We start from the raw sequence: 20,684 nt of genomic DNA, 5'->3' as shown, positions 1-20,684 counted from the left end.
CCAGCTCTGTGGAAGAAGAACTTAGCATTCTCCACTTAGTGTGAAGGTGAGTAGTGTAAGAGTGACTGGGCCACAAAGAAAGAAGACAACTCAGAAAAATGACATATTCTACAGCTGCTTGCATCTTCACCAATTCATAGAGAGATCCTACATATTAGAATTCTCTTAATCTTTTCTTTCAAATTCAAAATCAGGTTTGTCTCTATCACCAAAGTGTACATTTGTCCTCAGTCATATCCCTTCAGTATTCAGATTGGAGATGTTGTTTACAGGCTAACAGAAGATGCAAAGCAGGTCAACAAGAATGAGTCCACAGGAAGTTAGAAAAACTGGTGCAATGAGTATTGAGACATTAAGACCTCATCCACATTCTTGTAGGAAACAATGTTGGGTGATCTAGGCTGGGACCCCGTATGCCTCTTATTACAGAGTCACCTGGTAGGAGAAATTGGTTTCATACCTTAAAGCTACAACCCATCTTTATGCCTAGATATCACCTTAAGAATTTAAACAGTGTTTAAAGGGAAATATGGTCACAGGATTTCAAAGCCAAAGAGGAAGCACTGGGTTGTCGGAAAAGTCATGATGCATGTTTGCAACAGATGGCACTAGTTCATTTTTGGAAGCACTAGAGTCATTCGCATCTATGTTATTGCTATGTCATTTGACGGCTGACAGTTCTAGCTTCATTCTAAAAAGAAAAAATGAGCGATTTGATTGAGTTTTGGAGGTTTTACAAGTTAAATATGGAAGACCAAACTGTGCATTTTTGCCATATTTTACTGTTTTACTTCCATAAAGGGAAGAATGTGCATCAAGCTTATGAAAAGTTGCATAAAGATTATGGTGACAATGCTCTACAAGAAAGTCAGTGCCAATGATGGTTCACAAAATTCCATGCTGGTGATTTTGATCTCAACGCCCCTCCTCGGTCAGGGAGGCCCACCGAGGTTGATGACAAAATAAAGGCATTGATCAAGTCAAACCCATGTTACACGACACGGGAGACTGCAGAAACATTGAACATCCATAATTCAAGCATTTACGACCACCTGAAGAAGCTGGGATATGTAAGCAAGCTCGATATTTGGGTTCTGCATGAACTCAAAGAAGTTCATTTGACGGCACATATAAACATCTGCAATATGCTCATTAAACGTGAGGAAAACGATCCTTTTTTGAAGTGACTGATAACTGGTGATGAGAAGTTGATTGTTTATAACAATGTGGTGCACAAACAGTCTTGGTCCTGAAGTGATGATTCACCTCAAACGACATCGAAAGCAGACATTCATCAGAGGAAGGTTATGCTCTCAGTGTGGTGGGATTTTAAAGGTGTTGTGTTTTTCGAGCTCTTGCCATGGAACCAAACAATCAAATCAAAAGTGTACTGCTAGCAATTGGACAGTTTGAATGAATCCATCATCCAGAAACATCCAGAGCTTGTTAATTGTAAAGGAGTTGTGATCCATTGCAACAGCGCGAGACCACACACAAGTTTGATCACCCGTCAAAAATTATTGGAGCTTGATGGGATGTGTTGCCACACCCACCATACTCACCTGACCTTGCGCCATCAGACTTCCATGTGTTTGACTCTATTCAAAACTCCTTGCGTGGTATAAAGTTCAATTCAGATGAGGCAGTAAATCAGCACCTTGTTCAGTTTTTTGCAAATAAAGACAGGTCCTTCCATGAATGAGGAATTATGAAGCTCACTGAAAGATGGCAAAAGGTTATCAAACAAAATGGGCAATATATCATTGATTGATTTTTGTTCTTTATATAAATAAATGACCTTTGAAAAATATAGACAAAATACATCATGACTTTTCCGATAACCCAATAAATTGTGCAATATCTTGACCCCCAATAATATTTATGCCCCAAAAGGGAAGGTATTGTACCTCTTTGCTAGCACATGTATCCCAAATTCATAGCAGAGTGTTTGACACTTAGTAAGTGCTGAATAATATTTGTTTAATTAGTTGAATGAAAGCTGAGCTCCGATAAATTGAGAAAAACAATAAGTGAATGTCATAGTCCCAACACACACCTTATTCCCAACACCAAACTCAGTGTTGTGTGCAGAGAGATAAAATACAAGAGAGTTGAGGAAGGTTATCTGTCACCTCAGGTTTTCCAAATGTTTAAGAAATAACACAGTATGCACATTTCATCTCATGTCACAGTATGCACATATACATCTCATGTATATGCCCTACCTCACTTATTCAATAAATATTTCTTAAGTGCTTACTAGAGTCAGACACTGAGTTAAATGCTGGAGATAAGAATAGTAAGAAAAAAATAGTGAGCATGCCAAACTGTTTCTGCCATAGATTCATGCTCTTATGGTTTGTCTGTTAGATTGAACACTGTTCCCAGGTGTTCACATATTTGTGACCTTTCCCTCATTTATATCATGGCTTCAGTGTCACCTCTTCAGATAAAATGTCCCTAACTACCCCCTATTCACACTCTATCCAACAACCCTGTTGTATGGTCTCTGTAGGACTTAACACTTTCAAATTTGTCCTTATTGTTTATTTGATTATACTGTAGTTTATCCCTCCCACACACATACACTCATACACCAAAATGCGACTGTAAGCTCCATGAAATCAAGGACCCTGCATCTTGGTTCCCTAAACCTTCAGTGCCTATATTGGCACTTGTTCTTCCATGAATACGTGTATGTGTTGAATGCAATCGTCGCCTACATCACATGTGATTGTGGTCTAGAGTGTGATTGTGGCTGGAGCACACTGAGAGTGAAAAGCAACTCAAGAGCCTCTGAATAGCCCTACAGAAATTCCTCTAACTTTCATCAGCTTCAGTGTTTTCCTTTGAAATCAGTTTGCTATATTTTCCTATTGCCTTTGACACAGGATAATTTTTTAATTTAGTAACAATGATGCCTACTTTCACCAGTTCTATTCAACACAGTATGGGAAGTTCTAGCCAGAGCAATTAGACAAAAAAATAAAAAATAAAAGTCATCCAAATTGAAAGGAAGAAGTAAAATGATCCATGTTTGCAAACAACATGATCTTATATGTAGAATACCTAAAAGATTACACACACACACACACACACACACACACACACACAAACTGTTATAATACAGGATACAAAATCAACATGCAAAAATCAGTTGTATTTCTATGCATTAACAATGAGCAATGCAAAAAGGAAACAACTCCATTTACAACAGCACCAAAAAGAATAAAATACCTAAGAATAAATTTAATAAAGAAGCAAAAAACTTGTACTCGGAAAGTTACAAAATATTGCTGAAAGCAATTAACAAAGACACAAATAAATGCAAAGACAATCTTTATTCATGGACTGGAAGACCTAATATTGTAGAGATGTTAGTACCACCCAAAGAAATCTATAGGTTTAATGCAATCTGTATTAAAATCCCAACAGCATTTTTCCACAAATATTAAAAACTCCATCCTAAAATTCATGCTGAATCTCAATATACTCTGAATACCCAAAAACAATCTTAAAAAAAAAAGACCAAAGTCAAATGTCTCACACTTACTGCTTTCAAAACTTATTATAAAGCTACAGTAATCAAAACAGTGTGGAATGGCATAAGGCAGACATATAAGCCAATGAAATAAAATAGAGAGACCAAGAATAAACTGTCACTTATATGGCCAAATAATTTCTACAAGGATAGCAAGATCATTCAAAGGCGGAAAGGACAGTCTCTTCCATAAATGGTTTTGGGAAAACTGGGTATCCACGTGCAAAAAAAATAAATGAAATTAGACCTTATTTTACACCATCTACAAAAATTCACAAAAAATTGATCAAACACCTAAACCTAAGGAATAAAACTTAAATCCTCTAGAAAATGTAGTGGGAAATCTTCATGACATTAGATTTGGCAATGATCTAACACCAAAAGCATAGCCAACAAAAGAAAAAATACATAAACTGGACTTACACCAAAATTAACAACTTCTGTGCATCAGACATACTCAACAGAGTGAAAAGTCATCCTACAGAATGGGATAACATATTTCCAAATCATATATCTGGTACGGGTTAATATCCAGAATATAAAAAGAACTCCTACAACTCAAGATAAAAAATAATAAAAATAACTAGATTAAAAAACAGGCAGAGGACTTGAGTATACATTTCTCCAAATATGATATACAAATGGCAAAAAAGCATAAGGAAAGATGCTCAGCATCACTAATCATTAGGGAAATACAATCAATACCACAATGAAATACCATCTCATACTCATTCACTAGGATGGCTACTTCCAAAAAAAAAGTAGAAAAAAAGTGTTGGTGAGAATATAGAGAAATTAGAACGCTTGTTCACTGTTTGTGGGAATGCAAACTGGTTGAGCCACTATGGAAAACAGTATGGCAGTTCCTCAAAAAATTAAAAATAGAATTTCTATATAATCCAGCAATTCCACTTCAGGATATATATTCAAAAGAGTTGGAAACAATGTCTTTAAAAGACCCATGTTCACTCATGTACATCCATGTTCATAGCAGCATTATTCACAATAGCCAAGAGGTAAAGTGGCTCAGGTGTCCATTGACAGATGAATAAACAAAATGTAGTACATATGTGCAATGAAATATTATTCAGCCTTATAGAGGAGGGAAATTCTGACACATGCTACAACATGGATGATGCTTGAGGACATTATGCTGAGTAAAATAAGGCAGTCACACAAAAAATACCATATGACCCCGCTTATATGAGGAACCTAGAGTTGTCAAATTCATGGAGATGGAAAATAGAAAGGTGTTTGCCAGAGGATGAAGAGAGGGGAAAATAGGCAGTTGTTATTTAATGGGTATAGAGTTTCAGTTTGGCAAGATGAGAAAAAGTTTCAGAGACTGGCTGCGTGTAATGTGAATATATTTAATCTTATTGAACTGTATACTTAAAAATCCATAAGATGGTAAATTTTACATTATGTACATTTTACCACAATTAAAAAATTTTAATTAAAAGAATATACTAGCCTCTTGATTCATGAGGGAGAAAAGAGTCTACATAGCAAATAATTTATAAAGTCTAGTAACTCAAGCTTATAAAAGATACGAAGGCATTCTTTAAAATGTCATGGCCTCTTTCAGCTGAGAAATACTTCTAGAGATAGACAGAATATTTTCCACTTAAATTGCAAGCTCGCCAGCACTTCAGCAGCTACAAAAGACTTCTGAACATTTTTGCAAGCAAACCTCAGCATTTGCAATAATTTTAGTTGGTAAAGGGAAACACACGCAAAGGCTTACAAAACAGAGCTCTTCGAGCACATACTTTTCAACCAAAGTTAGTATTGAACTTGAAGAGTCGCATGTGACATGAGACAAATAAGGAATCAAGTACAAAAGCTCAACAACGAGAAGTAAAAATGTGACTCTGGTATGTATGTTGTGGCCAGAGCACCACTCTGAGAATCAGCAGACTTGAGTTTTAGTCCCAACTCTGTCACAAAAGGGCTACCTGAGCTTCGATAAACACCCCACTGTGTCCTTTGTAAAGTAAGCAAGGGGACAGAATCACTAAGGACCTTGCCCGCTCCTCTTCAACACACAGGAAAAGATGTTAGGCATCTATTTAAAGCAGAGGTGAGCCATCTTGATTGTGTATCCCTGAATTTCTAACAAAGTATCTAAGACAATTCAGTATACTGAAGTCTTCAAAGAATCACAAGTGAAATCTGACAAAAACCCACCACCCTTGAACGCCATTGCTACTACTCATTGGAAGCTGTGTGGTAAACTAAAACCTGGAGGGTCACAAAACCAAATATATACACACCCCATTTCATGTCCCTGCTGGGAGTGATCATGTCTGCCCTCTGGGACAGGGAGGCTTCTTCCAACTACAGAGTGAATCGCTAATGGGGTCAAGTTCTGAGGGAAAATAATTTCATTTGGGCGGGTTTATCCCCAGAACCTGGGGGAGAAAAATCAATTTAAACACATGTGGTATATTCTGCTCCCAATGTCTGCTGAATTGAACACTGTGACAAGATTGTATTCAGCCCCGATTCTCAGCCCACAGGCTTGACATGGTACCTTCGAAGGCTGTCCAAACAGAACCCAGTGTCTTCCTTCCCACCCGCTACTCCTCTCTTACCACCATAACTTCCTTATCACAAGAAAAGACTCCAGGGAATGGCCCGAGGAAGAAAATGTGTGTTTTTCTTTTTCTTTCTGACAAAAACAAATACCGGGGATGCCAAAAAAACTGTATACACATGACTTGTATTCATCTTTTGTTATTGGGGTATATTGTGTATTACAATTTTAATACAGTTTTTTTCCTTTTTTAAAATGTGTATACATTTTTTTGGCATGCTCTGTATTTATATCATGTTTTAGAGACTTCAATGCAGTTTTCACATATTTGTTTCATTTAATCCTCACAAAAACTATGTGGGGCAAGTGGTATTTTTATACCTTTTTATAGACAAAAAAAAAAAAAAAACCTCAGACTTGGAGGGTTTTATAGCTTGTTGCAAATGACAGAACCTGAAAATGGGGCATCCTGACGAGGCCACTAATGGAATCAAGAACTACTGAGTCCCTGTCTTTGATCTCTAAGAACATTGCTGCTGAGGCCAGTCAACAGTGTTTAGTGAATGTCTATTAGACTTTATAGCAAATGGTTATGAGTTGGTGTTGATATCAGAAAGAACCGAGTTTGAGTAGCAGCTCCACCAGTTCTTAATCTTATAACTTGGGTCAAGTTACTCTTTTATTTATTTATTTATTTATTTATTTATTTATTCAGCAATACTTACTAAGTACCCTCCATGCCAGGCTCTGTTCTAGGTTCTGGGAACACAGCAGTGAACAAAACAGGCATGGACATCATTCTCGTGGAGTTTACAGCCTAGAGGGAGAGACAGCAAGTAAGAAACATTACCAAAATAATTCCAGAGAGTGACAACTGTTATGAAGAAAATGATACAGTGAAAACTGATAGAGAATGATTCTGAGCAGGAGAGAGTTCATTTGAATAGGATGGTCAGGGAAGGCCTCTTTTAACAGGTGAGATTTGACCTGCAACCTGATTGCAAATGAGATCTAAACATTCATGGATCTGCGCTTAAGGGAACAGAAAGTCCAGAGGCTCTCAGGCAAGATTAACTTAAGGTTCAGAACAGACAGAGGGCCCCTGTGACTGGAGCACAGTGGAGGGGAAGAAATAAGAGAAAAAGCTGGGACCTATTATAGAGGCCCTTTAGGTCAAGATTAGGAGACTGTTATTTTCATCTCAATGGGAGCCTACTAAGTTTTTAAGCAAGAGAAAAACATTATCTAATTTATGTTAAGTGCTCATAATCCAACCTCTTTAAGCCTCAATTTCCTCATTGGCAAAATTTTTGTAATAGTAGCTACTTAATAGTTGTTAAGAAGATTTAATTTGGCTAACAACTCAGTATATATTAGCTATTACTATTATTAGTAAGAGTTAAGTGTAGTAGAAGATTTAAAGAAATAAAAGAAATGTCCACGCATTTAAAAATTTCATTATTGGACAGTATTGATTTAGCCTTTTTGCATTTTGGCTGGCTCCTTTCAAAACTGTAATGTAAATCTCCCATGCAGAAGAATTCCAGATATTTTAGGTAGATACCCTGCCTTCAAGAAGGTGAAGCATAGCTCCTCACTCCTTAAGTGTGGGCTGTGCTTAATGACTTCCTTCCACAGAGCAGAGTATAGAAAGAGGGGAAAAGAGAGTAACTAATATCAGTGGTGATAAATCATGTTTGATAGCATGTACCCTTTATACGATGTGATGAAAATGGCCGTTTACTTCTGCAGTCTTGCTCCCAAAACACAATACCTCAGTCTAACCATGAGAAAAATACAAGACAAATCCCAAATGAGGGACACTCTATAAAACATCTGACCAGTACTTCTCAAAATTGTCAATGTCATCAAAAGCCAGGAAAGTCTGAGGAACTGTCACAGCTCAGAGGAACCTAAGGAGACATGATGACTAATGTAATGTAGCATCCTGGCTGGGAGCCACACACACACAAAAAAAGACATTAGTTAAAACTAAGGAAATCCCTGGCTGGTTGAGTGGCACATTGGTTAAAAGTTGGCTTGGGATGCCAGCTCTGAGCAGCAGGGCCCTGGTTCGGATCCCACTTGAGGGCCAGTGGACGCTGCGCCCTCTACACCTGAGATGGTAAGCAACGGCTAGACCTGGAGCTAGGAGGCCGTGAGTCGCTGGCGACGGCGTAGACTGCAGTCCTTGCTGCAGTGGGCTGCCGTGAGGGGCTATCCAGTGACCGGCGACCTATCTGATCTGCCTCACCGGGGAAGAGCTTAATGATAATGCCAACATGGGCCAGTGAAGTGACGTCCTCCACAACTAGACTGAAGAACAAAAGGACAACAATTTGTCTGTTTCCCTTCCCCAATTCCCCAATGCTGTTCCCCTCCCCCAATTCCCCAATAAAATCTTAAAAAAAAAAATCTAAGGAAATCCCAATAAAGTATGGACTTCAATTAATGATAACATATCAAAACTGATTCATTAGTTATAACAAATTCACCATACTTATGTAAGATTTGAATAATAGGGGTGACTGGGGTTAGGTATATGAGAACTTTCTGTACTATCTTCTCAATTTTTCCATAAGTCTAAAAGTTTTCTAAAATAAAAAGGTTTTATTTTTTTTATTTTTTTTTAACGCAATGTAATGTCTCCATTTATACAAAGCTTGGTGACTTAATCCAGGTACCCAACACACCTGGAAATATTGAAAACTATGTCATTTGAGTATGATGTCATAATAAGAAGCATAATAATCATAATACACTATATAATACTCACAGTTTACATCGAAGTTGTAAATTGCATATAGACATACAGATTTCCTACAGATTTCGGTCTACAAAATCCACTTGCAAAATCTGGAGGTGTTTGCTGCTTTGTGACTCAGCCTTATTCCATGGGAGAGGTGGAAGAGAACTTTAACTGTTTCAGTAGATGTTATTATCTTGTTCCCTTTCCTCCAACTTTTTCTTCTTTTTCCTCTTTCCAATTGGGTGTCCAAAGGCATCTCTAGCCTGGTCCTCCACTCCATATCCATGGCTGTGGCAGAAGTTGTTACCTGTTCACCAAACCATTTCCTCATCTTTCTGGGCTCACAGCTGGATTGTCTTTCCCAGTTGCCCTAGGTCACTTAGCAGTAGCCCACAGACCAAATGTGACTAAATGTGACTAGAGGTGATTTGTACCACTCCCTGGCCAAGCTAGCCCATACACTCCTCTTATAGAAGATCCTACATGCTATTTCCCCTTATCCTGGCCAGATGTCCATGCCCAGAGCAACGCTGAAAACCATGGATAAAAGATAGTGAAACCTCTATTAATCTGGATCCCTGATTCTCAGAGCAGAGTCTTCAGGCTTCCCTGGATCTAGTTTGGACATGTTATCCTATCTGCTACAACAGTTAACCTACTCTAACTAATACAATGGTACATTTCTACAGGCTTGTTATGTCAGGAGTTTCTGCACAAATGTTTGTGACCTAATTTCTGAAAATACATGGTCCTTAATAGAAAACCTCAATAGATGTTCATAAGACCTTAGAGGATCCCCTCTGTAGGAAAGTATGGTTTGGTGGACTTATGCGACATCTGTCTATCCACCTCTCTTTTAGACAGCAGCATAAAAATCACTGTGCTGGGTTACTATATAGTTCAGTAATGGGTAACTGGAAGGCTCCTCTATCTAGGGACCTTCATCCATAAACTTAACACCACCTTGAAGAAGTTATTTTTAGATTCAGCCTATTCAGTGCTCTCAGTGCACAGTACTTCCCTCAGCAGAGAGCTCATCACCCTATAGTTTTCATTTGTCTGTTTCCTCCCCGCAGCTCCTCAGGGCACAATTACTGTCTTGTTCAGCTTCATGTCCCCAATACCTAGTACCGTGACTGGCCCTTAGGAGGTGCTCAGGGACCTGAATTAATTTGAGGGGCAAGGGGGGGGGGAGCAAGAGCTGTAGTTTTTTAACTTTGGCACAGAGGTGAAACTCTTCTCTAATAGTAGTTATGATTAACCAATATCCAACAACTACAAGTAATATCTTAGACTCACTTTAGAAATATTCCCAGGGCAATAGCTCTCAGTCACCAACGCACCCATCTAAGCTTCAGAACAGCATTATGATGTCTACATCATGTCCACAGCACTTTCTTCTGTATGAATTGTGAGCTCTAACTAGAGGCAAGGATAGTGGCAGCTCACCAGCATACAGAGCCTGAAAAACATCCCTACAATTCCTGGCCTCCCCTCAGTGCTAAGAAGAATGTAGGCAGTGTCTACCTTCCAGGTACAGGACTACAGTCTCTGCATGTTGGAGGATCAATTGAAATCAAGCATTAGCTCCATTCAAGTTTTTGAAGACTTTTTTTTTTTTTTTTTTTGCTCTCCAGCAGTCTTGCTTGAGTTTGGCAATCGGGGAAGAAATCACCATGATTCTGCTCAATATAATAATTTTTGTTGTTGTTGATGAAAATTCCAGAAAGAAGTAGTAGGGATTTTTAGAAGCAGTAGTGTAGTGAATAAGGGCAAAGATGGGAGTTTGATAGAATCAGATTTAAATTCAGATGAGATAGTTACTAACTCTTGAACCTGGGCATGTTATTTTAACTCTTTGAGCCTCAGTTTTCTCATCCGTAAAGAGGAAATGAAAACAGTACCCAAATCAAAGGACTGCTAAAAAAGTGAAATAATGTACATGCTTACCACAGTACCTGCCATGTAAGTAATCATTACATATTAATTATGATGATTATTAGCATCAGCTTGCTTTATATGATTATATTGCCGCTTAATTTTATAATTGAGTGAATTGAGGCTTAAAGAGATTAAACAATATACACAGTTAATTAGGGGAAGGGCAACTGCAAAAATCAGATTATTTTGCACCTCACTTTGGGGTTCTGCCCATTACAACATACAGTTTATTCCCATACAGTTTATTTCCCAGAACTCCAGGTTCTAAAGTTCAATGCAGTGCTCCCCTGATTTGGAATATGATTCCGTTTGCTTTTAAAACTTTCATACCAATTGTAAAAAAAAAAAAAAGACAGTTTTCCTGCCTTCAAGGTGCTCATAATCTAAACACAATCCTAAACTTTTGAATATAAAAGGAGATAGAGGACACCCAGATCACATACTAAATTGAACAAATAGATGTTCCCATATAATTTTCAAACAAATGTCTTACAACGAAGCTGAGATAATTTGGAACATTTCTTATAGGTCTTGGAAGATGGAGAAAGTAGATGCTGAAAACATACATAAATAAAATCAAGGAAAAATGGAGTCAGAGATGTCTTTCACCCGCGAGGAGCAACAGGAAGGAAGGCCTGAAGGAGGATACTATCAATTACCAGTGAGAGAACTCTAAGAAGTTAGGTACTTACATACCAAAGGAGTCCCAGACTGAACTTTACCAGAGTACACTATATCCACTTCCTTGCCACACTTCAACCTGTTCCTTCTGTCATTGACTCTGTTGATAACTCCTGTGCCCCAAGCTAGAAATTTTTGCTTAACCCAACTCCTTCTTCCTATACCCAGCTATCACCAAATTCTGATGGTACAACAAAAACAACAACAAAAATCCATATTTGGAAGCTGGCCTCACCTCTCATTTCTCTCCACTGTCCCTTTGGAGGATGGGCTTCACCTGTCAGAGGTACTCCAACAGCCTCCTAACGGCTAATTATCATGAACCTGAACCCTCCAGCAGGTTTCTGTCTCATTTCTCTCTCTTCTAGAAGTCATCAGAGTTCAGGAGCTCATGCAGGAGATCAGCTTTTCTTCAGGATAGCCTCAGTCTGGTCGTGTATCTGCTTTTGTACTTCTGTTTCAAGTGGAAAAATACACAAAAATAAGACAATTAGCACCACAGAGTGCAAAATTGGTCAGCTACTTAATCAGTGAGAAAGTTTTGTGTTGTTTTTAAGTAATAAACATTTATATATTATTGTAGAGGAGAGCTTATTTTTGTTTTTTAAACTGTAGGAATAACTAAACAGTTTGATATTAAGAGTCTACAGTTCCTTATAGACTTACCTCAAGATATGTAAAGGGTTTAACATGGAATGAGAATTAATTAACGGGATAATACTTCTGAAAGAAAGATGCAACATTTAAATCTTTCAAGTGTTTACTTAGTGCCTTCAACATACTGAATTATCTGTCAGGTACTGTAATTGTAGCAAAAGAATTATAAGAGTTTGTCCCTGCTCTGAAAGCCCACACAATCTCATCCTGCTGATAAAGGATAATACCATTAGTGGCTCAGTTGGTTAAGAGCTCACTCAAGAGTTTGAGCTCTGAGCAACAGTGGTTCGATGCCCGGCCCGAGCTGAGCTGCCGCTAAGCTGCCAATAGGTAGCAGGATGGCTCAGATAAAAAATAAAAAAAAAAAGATAAAAAAAAGGATAATACCATTAGAGAATAATATAAGGTACCATTTTGTAGTATGAATCAATTAATTAATTAATCCCCAGAACAGGAGATGAGACTATCTATGAACAGCTTGTTCTACCTTCCTAACACTGTATTTCCAGAACATTAATATTTGGTTCAGTCCATTTTTAAACACTTTGTTAAGTTTCAAGGTTGTTTTGGGTGAATGCTCTTATCTGTTATTTCAAAATGCTTCAAATCCCTCATACCAAAAATATGTAGTAGAATTTATTAGAACTCAGCTTCTACTGTTTTCAAATCACTTTGGCTATTGTAGTCAGATATAGGAAGAAATATACATCTTCAGAGTCATGAGTCTGTTTGCTATAAGGCAACCATGGATACTTCAGTAAATTGAATTTTTTTCAAAATAAAGGTTTTTTTAAAAATTATTATTAAATCAACCCAGGATAATTATGCAGAAAAGACAAAAAAAGTAGACAAGCTAAAAAACATATATACTTCGAATCATCTTCTATTCATATGCATATACTTTTAAACAAGACTAGGGTAACCATACCATTCCATTCTGTAACCTGCTATTGTCACTTAACATATCATAAATATTTTTCCTTATCAACAAATATATTTTTGACTTTTTAATGACTGCATAATATTTCATATTTCACGGACCATAATGTACCAAATTCAGTGATTTCCACACATTTTGGACTCAGGATTTCTTATATTCTTAAAAATTACATGAGTTATACTTATCAATATTTACCATATTAAAAATTAAAACAGAAATTTAAAAATATTTTATTAATTCCTTTAAAAATATCAATAATAATTACATGCTAATATGACATTTTTATGAAAAATAACTATATTTCAAAAAAAATTTAGTGAGAAGAGTGACATTGTTTATATTTTTGCAAGTGTCTCTGAAGTCTGGCTTAAAAGAAGACAGCTCATTCCCCATATGTGCTTCTCTGTTCAATCTCTTGTGATGTAACACATCAAGTAGCCTCTAGAAAACTCATGAGAATGAGAATAAGAAGAACAAATGATGTCATAGTATTATTAAGAAGAGAATTTGACCTTTCAAATCCCATGAATGTGTCTTAAGGACCCTCTTGAAAGAGTCTAGGGAACCCCCCAGGCATCCTTGGACTATGTTTCGAGAAATGCTGATCTAACCAATGCCTGATTTGTGAACATCTATTATTTATAAACTGCATCTTGATAATAGCAACAATTTCAAGATGTTTGAGTACATTATTTAGTAGGCCAACTGAAAGGTTAGAATGTCGTCACTCATTAGCATGCAGGAAAAATTTTCAATAATAACAAAAACAACCATTTGTTAATTACTTTGTACATAATAGACCCTTCACCACTATGACTTGGGGCATTTTCTTACTAAATTCCTACAACAATGTGAGTTAGAGTATCCCATTTTTAATAAGGAAAAAGATCCAGGAAGTTTAGCAATTACCTATGTTTCAGCTTAGGTCTTCCTAATTGGAAAGTCCATATTGTCAATCACAACATTCATACTACCTCCCATGAGGCAGAGAGGATAGCATGGGGGGAGTGCAGGTAAGAAGTGGAGGGGGTGGTGTATAAAATCATGATTTGTTATTACATTTAACATATCAATATCATGATGATTTCTTAGAGCTTCGCTAATTGTGAGAATTTGATTTTTCAAATAATTTTCATTTTACCTACTAGACAGTTGAATCACTGTAAATACAGTACTGAAATAAAAATCAAAACATTTACAGAATTGTCTACATGATCAATGTAGTTTTTGTGTAGATATTTCTGCTACATCTTGCTTGTTTTTACTGTAACCTCTCATTATTTCTATATACTTGTTATTCACACCAATGAATAAGTTCATTGGTATACTGTTGGGAATAATAATAACACATAATAGCTCCCCTTATTGAGAGGCTCTTACGTATTGAGCCTATGCTAAATGCTTTGTATGCATTATCTGTACTTAATCCTTATGTCAGCTCAACAGAGTAGGTATTAATTATCACCATTTCACAGAGGAAGAAATTGAGGCTTAATGAAGAAAGAAGTTTAAGTTGAAGGAAACTAGGACTGGACCAAAGCCTGTGTCTTTACTGCTTTTTATCACTTCCAGGAATCATATTCCTTCCATCATTTTATGTCCTATAGCACACAGTAAATGCCAAAGGACTGAATAATAAGGATGTGAGACAGGTGCAACTAGCATCCCTAAGCACTGCCATCCTCCAGTCTGAGGTCCATGAGTCCCTCCACATGGAAGACAGCAACTCTTTACTCGGGTCCTGTTTGACTTGGTCCTATGTCCAAGATCTGGCCAGTGTCTCTCTTCTTATCCACAATGATGACAAGCCAAGGAGCACAGCATGCACTGTGATTCCTTCTCACTTTTAAAACAGCATCAGTCATTTCAGAAAGGTTGGATTATACAATATGTTGGAAATTCATAACATTTCTTTGTGGAGTTGATACTGACCATTGACTCAGATTATCTACTATATCAGGTTCTGGCATTGGGCCTGAACTGTAACCTCTCAGAGGTTTTCAGAAGGAAAACAATTTCCTGTGAAAGCATTTGAGGTGGATATGCTTATAACAGCCCCATGATAATTATAGAACATAAGGATGGAGCTTCTAAAACAGGCTGAAGTTTATAAAATACACTGAAACTTCTAAAATAGCCAAACGGCTTTGGGAGAAAAGTTCTGAGTGCAATAAAAAAATTATATATGTATATACATAACTATTCACATTAACACATAAATAAAATGTAGTGTTCTGAGAAAGTATTTATTTTAATACAAAAAAATATATACATGCATGTATATAGATGAGATAGCATCTTGGGCCCCTTGTCCCTGGGAAATCTGAACCAACATATCCTGAGCTCAAATCCACAACCTGGTCAAAGTCCAACACCACACACACACACACACACACACACACACACACACACACACACACACACACACACACATCCACTTAAACCCAAGCATTTTGTAAGTTTAATAACTTTACTAATGATTTGGAGATTATGAGGTTAGGTTAATTTGGCAACTCAGTCTCCAAAATCACCTCTTCCCTCCGTTTTTTTTCTTTCTCCCTCTTCTCCCACTAGATTAATACGGAGATTCTTCCATTTCATATGTAGAAAAGTTCCACTTATACCTGGCTGTCTCAGTTCTCTCTCTCTCAAAAAAAAATGCTGTCTTCTTACATATGTACATGCAGTCCATTTATACTACACGCAGAGTTTATGGCTCTCTACAACTGTTACATATTATGGATCAGAACTCTGGTTTGCAAGGGGCAGAAACCCAGCTCAAATTTGCTTACACCCAGAGGAACCTATGGGTTCATGAAATTTTAAAGCCTAAGGGCATGCTAATCTTAGGTGAAGTTGGATACAAGGGCTCAACTGAGTCATCAGGGCCTCTCTACATCACTCAGCTCTGCATTCCTTCTAAGGTGGGTCTGCAATAGGTTGTAGCCCTTAAGACTCCCTTCTTGTGAAAGGATTTAGAGCCTACTGATAGATCATTATGAAGTTGATCACATTAAGTTTGTTAATGCTTCATGCCTAGTACATTGCCTGGAACATAATGAGGACCCAATAAATATTTGCTGAATTCAATGATTTGCTTAACTGATGTTTACTGAATGCCTATGTGTGTCAGCCTTGAGAATACAGTAGTAAACCACACAAAGTTTGCTCTCATTCAGTATAGATTCTGCTGAAGGGGATAAGTAATAAACATATCAGATAATTTCACATTGTGTAAAGGGCTATGAATAAATTAAACAAGGCAATATGATAGATGGTGACTAAGGTGTGGCAGAGGGTACCCTTAGACAAAATTAGAGAAGGATCTCTGAAGAGAAAATATTTGAGCTTAGGTCTGGATGATAAAAAGGAGCCAACTGTGTGAAAATAGAGAAGAGAATTCCAGGCAAAGGGGAAAGCAGAGCAAAAGCCCTATGGCAGGAATGAGATTAGCAGGTTTAATATACCTGCTAATGTATGAGAAGACTGGTGACATTAGAACAAAATGAGCAAGGAGAGTGCTCTCACATGAGGTCAGGGGGGTCAATAGTTGCCGAATCAGCAGGGCCTATAGGTCATGAGAGCTCATTTGGATGATAAAGTTGCTTCCACTTTTTAGCTATTGTGAATAACGTTGCTATAAACATGGATGTACAAATATTTCTTTAAGACCCTGTTTTCATTTCTTTTGTGTATATACTCAGAAGTGGAATTGCTAGATCATAGGTAGTTCTATTTTTAATTTTTTGAGGACTGCCATACTGTTTTCCACAGTGACTCAACTGAGAAAATATTTATTTTAATAATATTTATTTTATTTTAATACCATTTTACATTCCCACCCACAATGCATAAGGGTTCCAATTTTTCCACATCCTCACCAGACTTGTTATTTTGTTTTTTCACACTGTCCTAATGGATATAATGTGGTATCTCACTGTGGTTTTCATTTGTATTTTCCTAATGATTAGTGATATTGTGCATCTTTTTATGTGCTTGTTGGCCATTTGAATATCACCTTTGGAGAAATGTCTATTCAAATACTATGCCCAATTTTTAATTGGGTTATTTGTTTTCTGTTGTTGTTGAGTTGCAGGAGTTCTTTATATAATCTGGATATGAGCCCCTTATCAGATATATGATTTGCAAATATTTTCTCCCATTCTATAATTGCTTTTTCACTATGTTTATATACTTTGATGCACAGAAGCTTTTAATTTTAATGTAGTCCAATTTATCTATTTTTTTCTTTTGTTCCCTATACTTCTGGTGTCATATCCAAGAACTCACTGCCAAAACCAATGTCATGAGGCTTCTACCCTGTTTTCTTCTAGGGGTTTTATAGTTTTAGCTCTTATGTTTATATCAACTGACATTTTTAAAAGGTCACTTTGACTCCTGATGGGAAATTGAATGTAGAGAGGAAAGAATGGAGGTAGGGAAATCAGTTAGGAGGCTCTTACTGTAACAAGAGATGATAGTGACTTGGGCCAGAATGGCAGTATGAAGATGGTTCTATCCAACTGAACAAACATTTATTGAGTGTCTTCTCCATGGTGATGCTAACTGTTGAGTGTTTATTGTGTGCCAGCTATAGCAGAGTCTGCAGGTTGCTTACACAGTATCCATGCTCCTCTTTAATATGAGAACCCCAGTCTTGCTTATGACGGCAAAATGTCCAGTTAAAATATTTGCCCTCAGACTCCCCTACCGTCAGAGGAGCCAAGAGAAAAGTTCTGTCCTCTGACACATACACAGAAGTCTGATAGAGATTTTGGTGTGAGTTTCTGCTTTCCTGATAAAGGCATTACTCTTTCTTTCTTCCACCCTTTTTCTTCCTGAACTGAACATGAGGCTGGAGGTAGAGTGGCCATCTTGTGATCATGACTCATCAAGCATAAAAAAGAAAACCATATGCTAAGAAAGGCAGAGCAGAAAATTCGCAGGAGCCAGGGACACTGGCACCATCGTAGAGTTTCTATACCAGCCCTGCACTGATTTCCTCAGGACTTTCTGATATCCCAGCAAAGCAAACCCTGACTTGGTTAAGCTATACAAGTTGGAGTTCTATGAAACCACAATTCTAACTCATACACAGGAATGATGCTAAGCATTTAGACATATTATTGCTTTGAATTCTCAAAATAACTCTATTAAATAGGTAGTTCAGTTACCATTTTATAGATGATAACACTTAGACTTATACATAAAACTGAGTCCCATATGTGAGACACTGGTTTGAAAAATAAGAAAACAGAAAAATTTAGATTTTTATGAGCAATAGCATAGAGAACCCAGGCATCTCATGAATTGTAATGTAAGTATAAAAAATAAATAATTCCAAAGGAAAATGAACAATAAAGATTATCTCATTTGTCTGACAAACACCTATTCCTCTTTAAGACCCATCTGAAATGTCAACTCCTCAGTGAAATCTCCTCAGAAACCCCCAGGTCTGAGTGTCAACTAAAGTCCTTTCTCCTCACATGGGCCCCTGTAGTAACATTTATTGTATTTTATTATAATTGATATGTTTAAATATCTGTCTCAACCACCTGTCTATGAGATCTTTAAGAGTAATAAACAGATCCTATTCATTTAGATCTTTCTAGGGGCAAACACAATGCATGGGATAATAGGTACAGTGCATGGTTTTGAATTGAATTGAATTGAATTAGCAAAGTCCTACTAAAAAGTTTTTTTTTTAAAAAAAACTGATGTTTTCTGATTTTCAGACTGAGATCCATAGCAAATGATGAGATGCTTTGAAGCAGCGCTAAGAACTTAAAACAAATTACAAATATACAAAATTAATTATTAGGAGGATTCATGAGAGAAATGACTTGCAGTACACCAAAAATTGCAATAATGCAAATTAGGAGATTCCTGAGTCTCTGTTCAAGGTAGCAGAGTAGGTAAACACTGTGATTGCTTCCTCTTACGACCACATCAAAATTACAACTAAACTACAGAACAACCATCATTGAGAATCACCTGAAATCTAGCCCTACAACTTTGGACATACAGAAGAAGCCACCTCAAGACTGGTAGGCGGGGCAGAGATATGGAACGGGCTGGTCCCACACCCACGTGTGACCATTAAAAATCAGGAGGGATAGCTCAGCTGCAGGGGTACCCCACGCATGAGCCAGCCCCACACTAGGCTCCCCAGCTAGGGTACCACTGTCAGGGAGAGAAGTGCCCATAACTTTTGGCTGTGAAATCCAGCAGAGACCGTGGCTGAGTGAAACGGAGGGCAGCTGGGATCCTAGCTGTTTCCCTTAAAGGGTCCACTAATAGACTTTACTTGCTGATGCACTCACTTGCTCTGAGCTCCACTGTAGCAGCAATAGCTTGAAAGGTACCAGGGATATATGGGGAGGAACCAAGTTATCTGTCTGAAGGGTGAGGGCCGAAGGGGCAGCTATCCCCCAGATGGAGAAGATGTCAGAAGCCGTTGTTTCTTTGTTGAGTCCTCCCCCTCCCAGCATGCAGATGCAGACAGGCACCATATCTGGGTCTCCACCAAACTGGCCAAAACCGTTTGTCCACCCCACCCTAGTGATTCCCTGAGATGCCTCACCATCCAACTTTCAGGTCACCCAAGCCACTTCCAGTAGCTTTTCCATACAAATGGTCTGTCTTGGCTCATGATGCAGACTTTCCTTAAATCTCTCAAAGGTTCACAAAACCCAAACAAGCAGCTTTGTTGTGTCCCATCCTCTGGCTGAGCAACCCCAAGCCCAGCACTAGCAACAGCTAGCCTCTGTTTGCAGCTTGACCTCTCAAGGCACCTCCAAGCCTAGCGTAAATGGTGGACATCTGTGGGCTGCTTTGTGACTCATGGCAGGTGGCCTTGGGCAGGGCAAAGATTGCAGCTGAACTTCGCCTGCATTGGGGTTCCTACTAGGAGCCCCTGGGGTCAGCATGCCCAGCGACCAGGATCAGACCAAGCCAGAGCATCACCCAGCCACCTCCAAGGACGACACGCTGAAGAGAGAAGACTGGCAGGCACCAGAGCCCTACTAAAGTGAATTCTGCTCTGTAGGGTCAGCCCTTGCACATCAGCTCCTCCACTATAGTATGGCCAGTCCTCACAACCAATGACCCAAGAGTCAAGCCCTCCTATTGACATGCAAACAGCAACCCAGGTTGAACTACAACAAAAGGGCACAAACAATCCAAACAAAGGACACACTTGGAGCACCCAGCTCAGGCGACTGGAGAGACTGTGCCACTGGGCCTCACAGGACACCTACTACATAAGGTCACTCTACTTAGACCAGGAGGAACAGCAGCCCTACCTAATACATAGAAAGAAATACAGGGAGGCAGCCAAAATGGAGAGACATAGAAAAGATGTCCTAAGTAAAAGAACAGAAAAAAGCCCCAGAAAAAGAACTAAAAAAATGGAGACATAGTTTAGCCTTAGTTTGGTTTGATTGTTAAATATCTGAAAACTTTTTTTAGCAGCTGCCCTTAATAAGACCAGACTCATGAATGCCTTTTTGCCTTTTCTTTCATTCCTTATTTCTTTCTTTTCTTTTTCTTTTCTTCCTTCTCTCCTTCCTTACTTTCTTCCTTCCCTCCCTCCATCCCCTCCCTCCCTCCCTTCCTCTCTCTCTCTCTCTCTCTC

The 20,684-nt window shown here is 38.1% G+C and overlaps 1 long non-coding RNA gene across 1 annotated transcript in view; it reads right to left on the bottom strand.

The window, feature by feature from the left end:
* Positions 1 to 6,811: 6,811 nt before the first annotated feature.
* LOC109388711 (uncharacterized) overlaps positions 6,812 to 20,684 on the bottom strand; it is a 106,103-nt gene continuing 92,230 nt past the window's right edge. The window contains exons 2-3 of the long non-coding RNA XR_002125251.1: positions 11,687 to 11,905; positions 6,812 to 6,897 (exon numbers count right to left, since the gene is read on the bottom strand). This is a non-coding gene — a long non-coding RNA (uncharacterized LOC109388711). The remainder of the gene's footprint in view (positions 6,898 to 11,686; positions 11,906 to 20,684) is intronic.

The sequence above is a fragment of the Hipposideros armiger genome, unplaced genomic scaffold, assembly GCF_001890085.2.
Source record: "Hipposideros armiger isolate ML-2016 unplaced genomic scaffold, ASM189008v1 scaffold_204, whole genome shotgun sequence".
Lineage (NCBI taxonomy): Eukaryota > Metazoa > Chordata > Mammalia > Chiroptera > Hipposideridae > Hipposideros > Hipposideros armiger.
This window is presented reverse-complemented; position numbering and strand designations above follow the sequence as displayed.